Source organism: Megachile rotundata, chromosome 15, assembly GCF_050947335.1.
Source record: "Megachile rotundata isolate GNS110a chromosome 15, iyMegRotu1, whole genome shotgun sequence".
Classification (NCBI taxonomy): domain Eukaryota; kingdom Metazoa; phylum Arthropoda; class Insecta; order Hymenoptera; family Megachilidae; genus Megachile; species Megachile rotundata.
Genome location: NC_134997.1, coordinates 10,272,553 through 10,287,789, shown reverse-complemented (window position 1 = coordinate 10,287,789; position 15,237 = coordinate 10,272,553). Strand labels below are relative to the sequence as shown.

At 32.3% G+C, this 15,237-nt stretch overlaps 1 protein-coding gene across 5 annotated transcripts in view; it reads left to right on the top strand.

Annotated features, from left to right (window-relative positions):
• LOC100875405 (octopamine receptor beta-1R) overlaps positions 1-15,237 on the top strand; it is a 143,454-nt gene that overhangs the window by 70,123 nt on the left and 58,094 nt on the right. For 2 of the 5 annotated variants that reach the window (XR_013040727.1, XM_003701936.3), the window contains exon 1: positions 172-2,279. The exons of 1 other annotated variant lie outside the window; for it this stretch is intronic. The gene's annotated coding sequence lies outside the window, so the exon portion shown is untranslated. Of the gene's footprint in view, positions 1-166; positions 2,280-15,237 lie in introns of those variants that run through there. 2 more of the 5 variants (XM_076540744.1, XM_076540746.1) reach the window with 2 other exon arrangements.

The following is a 15,237-nucleotide window of genomic DNA, read 5'->3' as shown; positions in this document are numbered from 1 at the left end:
AAAGCATTGGAATAAATTGCGGTCCGCGGAAAAAGGGGCAATCATCGTATGAGAAGCGGCGAAAAACAGAGGGAATCGAAGAAAGAGAGTAACTCGCCGAGAAAGAACGAACGATACCGGGTGAACACGAGGGGGAGAACCCCGGCGCCGTGGCACGTCGCGACGCTCAGTCTACCGGCGTCGTCCGTGCAACATGAACGCGTTCAGCGGCTACTTTGCCGGTTCAAATCGCGTGCACTTCTCATTTCCTATCCCGTGCTCGATCGCTCAAAACGTTCTCATCTTACGGGCCTCTAGCGTGGATTTACTGAGGAGAATCACGCTATTCTGAATCTTATATCGAATTCGTGCATTTGCGAGTGACTACTGCGGTGTGCTTTGTGCGCGGTGATTTGAGTTGTAACTGAAAAGTTGAGTTTACTAATTGTAACTGAAAAGTTGAGTTAATGAATTGTAATTAAAAAGTTGACTTTACTAATTGTAATTGAAATGTTGAGTTTATGAATTGTACTTAAAAAGTTGAGTTTGTGAGTTGTAACTAAGAAGTTGAGTTAATAAGTTGTAACTCAGAAGTTGACTTCAGAAATTGTAATTGAAAAGTTGAGTTTACTAATTGTAATTGAAAAGTTGAGTTTATGAATTGTACATAAAAAGTTGAGTTTGTGAGTTGTAACTAAGAAGTTGAGTTAATAAGTTGTAACTCAGAAGTTGAGTTATTGCGAGTTGTAACTAAGAAGTTGAGTTTAGAAATTGTAATTGAAAAGTTGAGTTTATGAATTGTACTTAAAAAGTTGAGTTTATGAGTTATAACTAAAAAGTTGAGTTAATGAGTTGTAACTAAAAAGTTGAGTTTACAAATTGTAATTGAAAAGTTGAGTTTATGAATTGTACTTAAAAAGTTGAGTTAATGAGTTGTAACTGAAAAGTTGAGTTTACTAGTTGTAATTGAAAAGTTGAATTTGCAAGTTGTAACTGCAAAGTTGAATTTATGAGTTGTAACTCAGAAGTTGAATTTATGAGATGTAAGTCAGAAGTTGAGTTTATGAGTCGTAACTGAAGAGTTGAATTTACGAGTTGTAACTCAGAAGTTGAGTTTATGTGTTGTAAGTAAAGAGTTGAATTCATCAGTTGTAAATAAAAAGTTGTCATTTCAATTTGGAATTTGAAAGTTGAGTTTATAAGTTGTTATTTAAAAGTTGAGTTTACAATTTCACATTGAGAAGTTGAGTTTATGTGTTGCAAGTAAAAAGTTGAATTTATGAATTGTAAATAAAAAGTTGACATTTCAATTTGGAATTTAAGAGTTGAGTTTATAAGTTGTTATTTAAAAGTTGAGTTTACAATTTCACATTGAGAAGTTGAGTTTATGTGTTGCAACTGAAAAGTTGAGTTTATGAGTTGTAATTAAATTTTGACTTTACAATTTGTTATTTGAAAGTTGAGTTTACAATATGTACCTGAACTGTTGACTTCAAAGTATTTCATTGAAAAATTGAGTTCACAATTTGTAAGTAGAAAGTTGAGTTTACAATTTGGAATTGAGAAGTTGAGTCTGCAATTTCTAACTAAAAAGTTGCCTTCACTATTTGTAACATGAAAGTTGAGATTACAATTTGTAACAATAAAGTTGAGTTTAGGATTTGTAATTAAAAAGTTGAGTTTACAATAAGTAACTCACTTATTGACTTAAAAAGATTGGTAATATAAAAGTGATCGAGTTAACAATTTTCAACTAAAAAATTGAGTTAACAATCTTTAATCTAAAAATTGACGTTTAAAATTTGTAACTAAAAACTTGAATTTACAACTTACATATAAAAAGTTGAGTCTACAATTTGTACCTAAAAAAGTTGAGTCTACAATTTGTACCTAAAAAAGTTGAGTTTTCAACTTACACCTAAAAATAAAAATTTACAATTTTTTACCAATAAAGCTAAATTTGCAATCTGTTCCTAAAAAGTTGAATTTACAATTTGTTCTTAAAAAGTTGAGTTCCCAATTTTTATCTAAAAAGTAAAAATTAACAATTTTCAATTTAAAAATTGAGTTCACAATAAAATAAGTGTACTTGTAACAAGTGTGAGGATAATAGTGAGTATTCTGGGATGCAGTGACAGTGTTGTGTTAAGGGTACTCAAAGATAGTGGTACGAGTAGTGCGAGCTAACATCATGCTCGAAATAATTGTGAGTTTCTATTAGGAGGATTTTATAATACAAGAGTCGTGTTTGGATTAAGGAGATACTTGATGGTTTGAGTGAAAATCGAAGACTACCTAAAGTAGGTTTCATTCTTTTTAGTATAATAAATTAACAGTATTTCCATTAAAAATTTTTGATTTGCCAGAACATCTCAAAGGTACCTTATAAAGAATACCAAAATATCAAAATATATGTTGTTGCAAAGAAAAAAAATATTTGTTGAAATGAGTGTATTATAATTTATTTAGCGAAATTAAATTTTTTATACGAAATTGAATTTTTATTCAAATCAAGTATAAAAGTGATATTAATAATAGTAATAATGATGATAATTAATACAATGCACCAATAATAATAATTATAACAATATACTACTACTAATGATAATAATAATATTAATAACGATAATAGTAATTATTGTAGTACAATAATAATAAAAATAAAGAGGAAGAATTTAGAATACTTAGATTTGGAGGAAACGTAAAATATCAAGACTGAAAGTTGATACTCTAGTTCATATTTTATGCAAAGAGTCATAAATTGGTTATATTAAGAAAAGTCGTGATCCTATTTACGATTCTAATGAGCGTGTAAATTAATGTTCAATTTAGACTCTCTCTGCTATCTTTAGAATTAGACTTATATTTAGAAATTGCTATATTGTCAAATTTCTATATTTCAAAAAATCCAAATTTTCTAATTTTTATCTCAGATTCTTATATTTTTATGCTTTGAAAATTGCAAGTTTTTAAGTCTATAAATTTTGAAACTATGAAAATTCCATGATTCCATAATTTCAAAGTTCAAAAATTCAAAAATTCTCAAATCCCAAAATTCAAAAATTCCAAAGCATCTCAAATCCCAAAATTCAAAAATTCCCATCCTCCCAAATTTCCATCCTTCCAAATTCTCAAATTCTAAAATTCCCAAGTCCCTAAATTCTCAAATTCCCAAGTCTTTAAAATCCCTCAAATTTGAAAGCCCGAAATTCCACGAATGTCAGAAGAAACGTCTGCTTTTATGATCCATTCAAGAAATAAGACGAGCTTCTTCCAGTTTTATGCCTTGGCATAGCTTCCCATACGAACAACACACGGTTTTGCGACAAGAGTTTCCAAGAAATCGCGCGAATCGACCTGTAAAGTGAGTTATTGTTTCCTGTACAATAAAAAGAAGTAGTCGCTAGTTTACCGCGGATCGCGGGTTAGAGTTTATGAACCGGCAGTGGGTCAAGATCGTACGTTATTAGAGAATTTACTGATCGATGCGAGAAATTCTTTCTTATAGCTTCAGATTATTGGATTGTTATTTATGGGGGTTTACATCTCCATATTTAGGGATTTTGTAGAGAAAAACTTGCAATTTTTGAATTTTGGTATTTTGGAATTTTTGGAATTTTTGGAATTTTTGGAATTTTTGGAATTTTTGGAATTTTTGGAATTTTTGGAATTTTTGGAATTTTTGGAATTTTTGGAATTTTTGGAATTTTTGGAATTTTTGGAATTTTTGGAATTTTTGGAATTTTTGGAATTTTTGGAATTTTTGGAATTTTTGGAATTTTTGGAATTTTTGGAATTTTTGGAATTTTTGGTATTTTTGGAATTTTTGGAATTTTTGGAATTTTTGGAATTTTTGGAATTTTTGGAATTTTTGGAATTTTTGGAATTTTTGGAATTTTTGGAATTTTTGGAATTTTTGGAATATTTTGAATTTTGGAACTAGGAAATTTGGGAACTAGGGAATTGGGGAACTAAGGAATTTGGGAACTAGGAAATTTAGGAATTGGGGAATTTTGGAATTCGGGAATTTGGGAATTAGGAAATTTGGGAACTAGGAAATATGGGAACTAGGGAATTTACGAATTGGGGAATTTTGGGATTTTGGAATTTGGGAACTAGGGAATTTGGGAATTCGGAAATTTGGGAACCAGGGAACTTGGGAACTAGGGAATTTAGGAATTTGGGAATTTTGGGATTTGGGAATTTCGAAACTAGAGAATTTGGGAACTAGGAAATTTGGGAACTAGGGATTTTAGGAATTAGAGAATTTTGGGATTTGGGAATTTGGAAACTAGGAAATTTGGGAACTAGGGAATTTAGGAATAGGGGAATTTGGAAACTAGGGAATTTGGGAATTAGGGAAATTAAGAACTAGGGAATTTGGGATCTAAAGAATTGGGGAACTAGGAAATTTGGAAATTTTGTGATTTAAGAATTTAGAGTATTGTGAATTTAAAGATTCAAAAATTAAAAAATATAAATATTTGAAGAAACAGGAGTTTGAATATCTAACAATCTAAAAATATAAGAATACAGTGATTTAATTTCAGAATTTCAATGTCAAAAAATTTGACAAATCTACAAAATTGTCCAAACCCTCCGCAGTCCGCATACAAACCCCTGCCAAAGCATAAAACCGACAGAATCATCTTCTTCCCCGAACGAGAAATAAAACTAGTCGTTTGTCGTAGCATTCGTAGAAAAATTCATGCGAATGGCAGTCCTCCTACGGGAATATTCTGAAAATGCTGAAGGTGACTGCTTAAACCCTCGACTTTAACGTAGATTTTCGACAACATCTCGCTATTGAACACGTTAACACGTTCGGTTAGAAGGATTTTTCTGGCTTAAGGTATTTCGAGAACGCTGGATTTCTGAACAAGTCGTGAGGATTCAGGAAGGGCTCCGCTCTTCATGAATATGGAAATTCTCTTTGTTTCGGTGTATTTACGAACTAAGTTACTGCGGTAATATCCGACGTTTCAGTTTCTACTCGAATGATTTTCTTTAGTGAGAAATCTGCTGTGTAATCGGGGACATTAATTATTGGCTCGTTTTTTAATTAGGATGCTTCAGTTGTTAGGTGGTTTCGCAAGGATTAGGGTTGCTTCAGTGTTTTTTGGTTGGTTTGGAAATTTTTGGGTAGGTTGATGATTTTTAGTTTAAATATTGGAGTTTTGGAGTTTTGGAATTTTGGAATTTTGGAATTTTGGAGTTTTGGAATTTTGGAATTTGGGAATTTTGGAATTTTGGTATTTTGGAATTTTGGAATTTTGGAATTTTGGAATTTTGCAATTTTGGAATTTTGGAAGTTTGGAACAAGAAAATTTGGGAACTAGGGAATTTGGGAATTAGAGAAATTAAGAACTAAGGAATTTGGGAACTAGGGAATTTTGAAATTTTGAAATTTGGGAACTAGGGAATGTTGGGATTTAGGAATTTGGAAACTAGAGAATTTGGGAATTAGGGAAATTAAGACTTAGGGAATTGGGGAACTAAGGAGTTTGGGAACTAAGGAATTTTGGGATTTGGGAATTTGGGAACTAGGGAAATTAAGAACTAGGAAATGTGGGAACTAGGGAATTAGGGAACTAGGAATTTTGGAGTTTGGGAATTTGGAAATTAGGGAAAATAAGAACTAGCGAATTGGGGAACTAGGGAATTTTGGGATTTGGGAACTTGGAAACTAGAGAATTTGGGAATTAGGCAAATTAAGAACTAGAGAATCGGGGAACTAGGAAATTTGGGAACTAGGGAATTTTGGGATTTGGGAATTTTGAAACTAGAGAATTTGGAAATTAGGGAAAATAAGAACTAGCGAATTGGGGAACTAGGAAATTTGGGAACTAGGGAAATTAAGAACTTGGAAATGTGGGAACTAGGGAATTAGGGAACTAGGAATTTTGGAATTTGGGAATTTGGAAATTAGAGAATTTGGAAATTAGGGAAAATAAGAACTAGCGAATTGGGGAACTAGGGAATGTTGGGATTTGGGAACTTGGAAACTAGAGAATTTGGGAATTAGGGAAATTAAGAACTAGAGAATTGGGGAACTAGGGAATTTTGGGATTTGGGAATTTTGAAACTAGAGAATTTGGAAATTAGGGAAAATAAGAACTAGCGAATTGGGGAACTAGGAAATTTGGGAACTAGGGAATTTTGGGATTTGGGAATTTGGGAACCAGAGAATTTGGGAATTAGAGAAATTAAGAACTAGGGAATTGGGGAATTAGGAAATTTGGGAACTAGGGAATTGGGGAACTAAGGAGTTTGGGAACTAGGAAATTTTGGGAATTAGTTTGAAAATTTTTTAATTGATTTAACAATTTTTTAGTTAATTTCACAATTTTTTAGTTAATTTCACAATTTTTTAGTTAATTTCACAATTTTTTAGTTAAATTGACAATTTTTCTATAAATCCAAATCTCTCAAACTCGAATTTTCAAACTCAAAACCTCTCTGTCTCTAAATCTCCCATTTTCTCAACATCAACAACTCTAAATTCTCACTGTTGCCAACTCACCTGTTAAATAACATGTCCAAACAAAAAAAAAAACATCTGACAGACACTTAGTAAACACTTGACAAAGTTGTTTCTTAAAATTCTCGTTAAATCGCGTCAAATCATTTATAAAAAACTCTTCGTTTGAATTCACACGTAAGAGTTTTCACAGAAAAGTATCGTCTTCTACATACATATAACATGATATCTCATGACTCGTAACAATTGCGAAACTGTTCCAGCAAAATTATTTATGTCTACATATAATAAAACATTACAATAAAACGAACGCAGTGAAACCTTGCGTTACGTGGCAGCCATTTTCTTTCTACTCAGTTTCTTGCGGAACTAACATTTTAATTAAATTTCTGGTTTATATCTTGTTACGATTCTTTTATGTTTCGCGAGGAAATTTATTTTTATGGTTTTATATGAAAATTATTATTGTTATTGTTATTGTTATTGCATATTTTTGTTATTGCTATTGGAAGAATAATTTGGACGAAACATTTAACCTAAACACAAATACAGTTTTTATAATTATGACCTAACCACATACAAGATGAAGAAAATGTTCTTTTTATTGTGTATGAAATTAACTTTGTTAATTTCATGTTATGAACAAGTAAAAATTATAATAAACACAAACAAAGATAAAGTACAATAAGTATAAACAGGAAAAAGTGGAATAATAAATGATGAACCTGAAGGAGGACAATGATTTGAGAATTTTAGAATTTTTGAATTTTGGGTTTTGAGAATTTTGGGATTTGAGAATTTTGGAATTTAAGAATTTCGGGTTTTGAGAATTTTGACATTTTTGAATTTTGGAATTTGAGAATTTTGACATTTTTGAATTTTGGAATTTGGGAATTTTGACATTTTTGAATTTTTGAATTTGAGAATTTTGACATTTTTGAATTTTGGAATTTGGGAATTTTGATATTTTTGAATTTTGGAATTTGAGAATTTTGACATATTTCAATTTTGGAATTTGAGAGTTTTGACATTTTTGAATTTTGGAATTTGAGAGTTTTGACATTTTTGAATTTTGGAATTTGAGAGTTTTGACATTTTTGAATTTTGGAATTTGGGAATTTTGATATTTTTGAATTTTGGAATTTGAGAATTTTGACATATTTGAATTTTGGAATTTGAGAGTTTTGACATATTTCAATTTTGGAATTTGAGAGTTTTGACATTTTTGAATTTTGGAATTTGAGAATTTTGGGATTTGAGAATTATTGAATTTCTAAATTTTGGAATTTTGGAATTTTGGAATTTTGGAATTTGAGAATTTTGTGTTCTGAGAATTTTGACATTTTTGAATTTTGGAATTTGAGAATTTGGTTAGATGAGAATTTGGGGATTTGAGAATTTTGAAAGTTGCAGATTTGAAAATTTAAGAATTTGAAGAAACAGGAATTTGAAGATTTAACTGAAGTAAAAGTATAATAGGTACAAACAAGGATAAAGTACATACAAACAAGGATAAAGTACATACAAACAAGGATAAAGTACAATAAGTATAAACAAGGAAAAAGTACAACGATAAATAATAAACCCGAATAACTAACCGGACAATAATAAACGAGGAAAAGAATATAATAACCAGAAAATACGACCAACAAAAAAAGCGTCCCAACAAAAATTCATCTTATTCCTTTAACTTTTATGAATTCAGCATTTTGTCCGAGTATATTTCTGCATCGCTCATCTTTATTTAAATTTTACAAGTTCCAACATCTTTAAATCCGAGTGTCTCCACTGGTCGTGAAAGACGCTGCATTCTTGGAGTTTCTGAAGAAACTTCATTCTTCTTTGACCATGAATTCTTGAGGTTTTTTAGCGTTTCTGAAAAACTGTGTTCATTTTTTGCATGTGTTCACTTTTTTCATGTTGATTTCTATGCTTTATTTGCAATTGTAAATGAGGGATCAATGGAGAGGATATTAATTACACATTCATTCATGATTGAAAAGTTTATTTATAAATTAAAGTTTGCTTAGAATTTGAGAAGTGAATAGGATTGTTTACATGATTATCAATATCTCAGTCATTAGGATTTTTTATGTTTATTATTGCATAGGAAGACTCATTCATGCATACGCAATAAGATTATTCAATGGATAAATAATTAAATCAGCGATAAATGAAATTTTATTACAGAATTTTGCTTTATATTTTTTATAAAATTCGTCTTTGTCCAAAGTACATTTGAATTTTCCCGCCACCCAAATTTTTGAGGTTATTTGACTATTTTTTAGTTGGTTTAGCAATTTGTCAGTTAGTTTTACAATTTCTTGGTGAGTTTGACAATTTTGTTAGTTAGGTTCACAATTTTTTAATTGATTTCACAAATTTTTAGTTGGTTTGACAATTTTTTAGTTGGTTTGATAATTTTTCAATTAGTTTAACAATTATTTAGTGACGTCGACAATTTTTGAATTAGTTTGACAATTTTTTACTTGCTTTCACAAATTTTTAATTGGTTTGGCAATTTTTTAGTTGGTTTGATAATTTTTCAATTAGTTTAACAATTTTTTAGTTACGTCGACAATTTTTCAATTAGTTTGACAATTTTTTAGTTGGTTTGATAATTTTTCAATTAGTTTAACAATTATTTAGTTACGTCGACAATTTTTCAATTAGTTTGACAATTTTTTAGTTGGTTTGATAATTTTTCAATTAGTTTAACAATTATTTAGTTACGTCGACAATTTTTGAATTAGTTTGACAATTTTTTACTTGCTTTCACAAATTTTTAATTGGTTTGGCAATTTTTTAGTTGGTTTGATAATTTTTCAATTAATTTATCAATTATTTAGTAACATCGACAATTTTTAAATTAGTTTGACAATTTTTTAGTTGGTTTGATAATTTTTCAATTAGTTTAACAATTATTTAGTAACATCGACAATTTTTGAATTAGTTTGACATTTTTTTAGTTGGTTTGATAATTTTTCAATTAGTTTAACAATTTTTTAGTTACGTTATCAATTTTTGAATTAGTTTGACAATTTTTTGGTTAGTTCCATAAATTCTTAGCTTGTCCAACAATTTTTTAGTTAGTTCCACAATTTCTTTTCAATAAAATTCATTTTTAAGCAAAGTAGATTTAAATTCTCGCGCCACCCGATCCAACATGGCGTCTCCCACTCCCCACCGACCACCAGCCAACACAAGCGTCAATTAAAAGTAAATGACTTCCCAGAAAAAATGAAAAAGCGCATTCTATTTGTCGCGTTTCACGCTTAATGACTCGGAACATAATTCATAATAGCCGGACGTTTGTCAACAAACATTTTTCTTTCGTTTAAGCTCCCGAGCGGACAACGCACATCGACGATTACGCAAACTATTCTCCGTTTTTTTACAAGTTCGCAGACAAGGACATGCAGTTATCGATGACAGGAGTTGGCACGCGTACGTAAGAGATTCGAGAAAATAGATCCGAGACATTCGATGGTTAACCTCTTTATTGATGATCCGTTTTCCATTCGCTTCGTTGTGCGTTTCATTAAAACGATTATTCGCCTTGAGACACGTTATGAACATCGATTTAATCGTTTTGTTATCGTTTTGTACGGAAAAATTAAGGTGGCGGATGTAGAGAGTCGCTGAAAGCCAAAGAACAAAATGTACAATGAAAAAAATCAAAATTTAACTTGTTAAATATTAAATTTAATTAACTTAGATATGAATAGTATTTATCTGGTATTAGAAATGTTAATTTCATAAGCAAGACTTCTTTATAAAATTGTTTCAATGAATTTTTACAAACGGACCACCCGGTATATGAAAGTATGTCAATTGCAGAAATTGAACTTTTGCGAATATCTCCAAAACGAAGGCCAAACGACGATTGTATGAGTACACAAAAATTATCCAGACGATTGTCCTTGATAACATATATCAAGGTCATTTAATTCGTCCTGAAATAAAATAAAGACTCAATCGTTTCCCAGAAAGGTTTTCGCCGAGGGATGACATAAACCCTGTTATTAAAATATTTTTCCGGTTTACTTAAGAATCAATTAATCATCATTTAAGGAAGCATGAGCTCATTCTTTAAAAAGGTGTAAATTCCTGGTGTTACGCAAGCAATTGTGACTCGCAGAGATGCTTGTAATGTTTACGACATCCTGTAAATTACCTAACAACGAACGAAAAGTCACATATAATAATCTGGAAATAATAGAAGCATTGTTTGGGGGACGTTTGCATAAAAATGTCATGCGGTAAATAATTAAACGTAAGAGACGGTGTTACTTTTAACGCGGCGTGTATGCGTTAATACACTGATTGGCCAATTAGTCAAATAATCTGAGTCATTGAAGAACGTTCGTGGCCTCAGAGAACATGCTACTGGGACTTAACGACCGTGTAAACAATTGTGAGAATTATTTCTACTGTACGCACACTTTTCGTGTAACGAGCTGTAATTACATGTGATATTGTATATTTAATTATATATTTCGATGTACGTCATGTAACGCGATGTGTTGCATAATATGTTATAACATATGATATGGGTAATGTAATGACTCGTGTAATGAGACACATGTAACATATGACACATAACATACGCAGATAAGATATGATATAATGTAACATATGATGCATGTAATATAATATAATATGTAACACATAACATACATAACATAATGGAACACATGGCACATATGACATATAACACATGTGGTACATAATATGTAGAATATAATGTAACATATGACACATATGATATATCATATAACAGATAACACATACTGTAATGTAACACGTATCACATATGGCACATATGGCACATACAATGTAACACATGATGCATGTAACATAACGTAACATATGATGCATATAATATAATATAATATATAACACATAACATATATAACATAATGGAACACATGGCACATATGACATATAACACATATGGTACATAATATGTAGAACATAATGTAACATATGACACATATGATATATCATATAACAGATAACACACATACTGTAATGTAACACGTATCACATATAGCACACATGGTACATATAATGTAACACATGATGCATGTAATATAATATAATATAGTATAACACATAACATACATAACATAATGGAACACATGGCACATATGACATATAACACATATGGTACATAATATGTAGGACATAATGTAACATATGACACATATGATATATCATATAACAGATAACACATACTGTAATGTAACACGTATCACATATGGCACACATGGCACATATAATGTAACACATGATACATATAGCATAACATAACCCAGTTGTACATTTAATTATCAATTTAATATAACAAATAAATAAAAAATAACATATGTAACATATAAAATACATAAATATGTAGAAACTGATATAGAGCACCAACGAGAAAGTACATCGAAATGTCCCTCTAGCGGCGATCACCGAAAGCAACAAAAACAGCACGATCGTGCAAGATCACCGGAAGATGACTTTCCAAACGAGCGCCGTTATAGAACGTGTTAAATCGAATGATACGCTGTTCAACATCGCATACCACGATGATCCGACGCTTTCAATCCACCGTCTCCTAGGTGTTCGACGATTTGCATACGCAAACGTCCGGCAACTGTGGCGTCCGAGCAGTCTCTATGAATATTGCAGTATGTAAATCCAGCCCTCTTGAACTTGCTCTATTGTCGGCATTATTTTCTTCTCGATACCCCGCTCCCCTCGAGTGTTCTTCTCTCGCGAAGGTCTTATGCTAACCTTTCGAACGCGTAATTTATTCCGCTGTTGTACAACCGAGTTCTTGCGTGATACGGCAAACAAAGCTGGTATTTGCCCAAAATTTCGTGTCACAATGAATCGCGAAAACGTACGTATTACGTCAACTTTGGAAGATTTATTTTTGTTTTTGTGGTTTCTTTGTGTGCAGGGTGTATGCAAAGTGTAATACAGGATGTCTTATATGCTCTATACTGCACATATGTATGAAGGACCATATGTGACATATATTATATATAAAATATTTCATGTGTGATGTAATATATATTGTGCATGATATACGATTATCGTGAATGTATATCATGCGTCACATATTATGTCATATGTCACACATCGTCATATATGATATATCATATGTTACATGTCATATGTTCTGTGTCATATATAATATATCATATGTCACATGTCATATGTTGTGTGTCCTATATAATATATCATATGTCACATGTTATGTGTTGTGCATCACATATAACATATCATATATCATATGTTACATATCATATGTTTTGTGTCATATATAATATATCATATGTCACATGTCACGTGTTGTGTGTTCTACATAATATATCATATGTCACATGTCACATGTCACGTGTCACATGTTGTGTGTCCTACATAATATATCACATGTCACATGTCACATGTTGTGTGTCCTACATAACATATCATATGTCACATGTCATATGTTGTGTGCCCTATATAACATATCATATGTAACATGTCATATATTGTGCATCACATATAATATATCATATATCACATGTCATACATTGCACATCATATACAATATCTCACACATCACATATCATATGTCACACATCATAAATAATATATCACATATCACATGACACATGTCACATCATATGTCACATGTCCCACATCACATGTCATCGCGTCTCATGTATCACATCAAACAACAAATATCGTATAACATCCTATATCATATATCACATATCACGTATCATACAACATCACAAGTCTCCAACACATCCATCAATTAATCACGCCAATTCGATGTTAGTTCACTTCGCAGCCAAATACAAGTTTCTCGTTAGAATATCGATTTTCAGCAACTTGAGGAAGGCCATCAGCAAAGCAGCGCTATCTTTTACTACCAGCCAATTGAAACGTCAGAAACGATTTGCTTAAACGTGTTCGTGGTTCAAGCAGAACAAATTACGATGTCGTAACTGTCGTCTCGAATATCAAGATTCGCGTGGTGGATACTCGCGGGGCTCGTTAAAATAGAAGCGGAAAGCGATCGTAAGGTTCGAGCGTTGAACCTTCAAAGCGGCGAGGCGGAGCTCAGCCGGAAGCCTTTAAATTATCCTCGCGATCGTGAATATAGAACGAGACGCGAAAATGATGGAGAAATCGTTTGATGGGACATCTTAAGCTTAACGAGCGGTCGCCTGATGAAACGTTAATAATAACTGCGATTTTCGCTAACTCTGTTTCTTCACCGAGCTGCATAATACTGAGATTATGGGGCGAAAATAGGTTATGGACTTTGGCTGTTGCTTTATGTACTCAGCTTCTTTATATAACTTTATTATTACTCGACAAACTTATAATTCATAATTTTATTTTTGGGTGTGAAGATAACTATCACTCAAGTATATTCAAGTTTAAAGACTTGTATGAAATTTATGATTGAAAAAAACACCTAACATCTAACATTAAACACCTAACCTAACGTATCTACAAGCTTCTAACTTTCGTCTCATTAAACTACGAAACAATAGTCAAATAATTTCGAACAATCGAAAAGAACAGATATAAAATAATTCCAGCTGCGTTATCGATCACGTGGACGCAGGAAATCGAGTCAGTCCCGGTATCCGCGTTGACCGTGTGCCTATTCGCGTTTCCGCCGGAACTACGGCGTTTCGGGTGCCATTAATTACGTCCATTCAAGCTTCGCCTCTCGATTCTAAACCGTGTGTTTCTCACGCGGTATATGTCACACCGAAACGATCTAGACCTTGGCACTACTGGACTTGCAGTAATAACGTTCACGCGTCGAGCAGCCAGCGGATGTGTCGGCGATAGATCCAGAGGAAACGATAATGACCCTGACACGCGTCTTGGACGATGCGAAAAATGAGCAAACCTTGGAACCCTCCAACTATGTCAATTTTTATTGTTTGGTCGAGACGGGTTACTGCATCAAATTTCATTCTCCAGTTCTCGTTTCGGATGTTTGGCGACTTATCGTTGTTTTATGGTTTTAGATTCGGGGATTGATTTGGGGTTCTTGTATCAAGGTTGTAGTGTTGAGTCATTTTATTGGGAATTTTTAAAGGTCTGGAGTGTAGAAATTATTGGTATTATTACTGGCGTTCAGTATGATCAAGTATATTACAGTAGTTACACATGGAATATTTTATAGTACGAACTTTCTCAATATACAGGATGTCTCAAAATTAATGGTCCCTGAAAGAGGTAAGGGGTGCCATTCTTAACAAGATTTTCCTTTGCAAAAATGGGGTTTGAAGCTTTGTTTTTGAATTATTAAGGAAAAACGCGTAGTAATGCAATGCGTGGTAATTCTACGCGTAGTAAAGCAACGTGTGGTAATCCAATGCGTAGTAATCCAACGCGTAGTAACCTAGCGTGTGAATACCTATCCAACGCGTAGTAATCCAGTACGTGGATATTCAACGCGTAGTAATCCAACGCGTAGTAATACAACGCATGGTAATTCTACGCGTAGGAATATAACGCGTGGAAATCTAACGCGTAGTTAACCAACGCGTAGTAATGCAACGCGTGGTAATTCTACGCGTAGTAATGCAACGTGTGATAATCCAACGCGTAGTAATCCAACGCGTAGTAATCCAACGCGTAGTAACCCAACGCGTAGTAACCTAGCGTGTGAATATCCAAGGCGTAGTAATCCAGTACGTGGATATTCAACGCGTAGTAATCCAACGCGTAGTAATACAACGCATGGTAATTCTACGCGTAGGAAT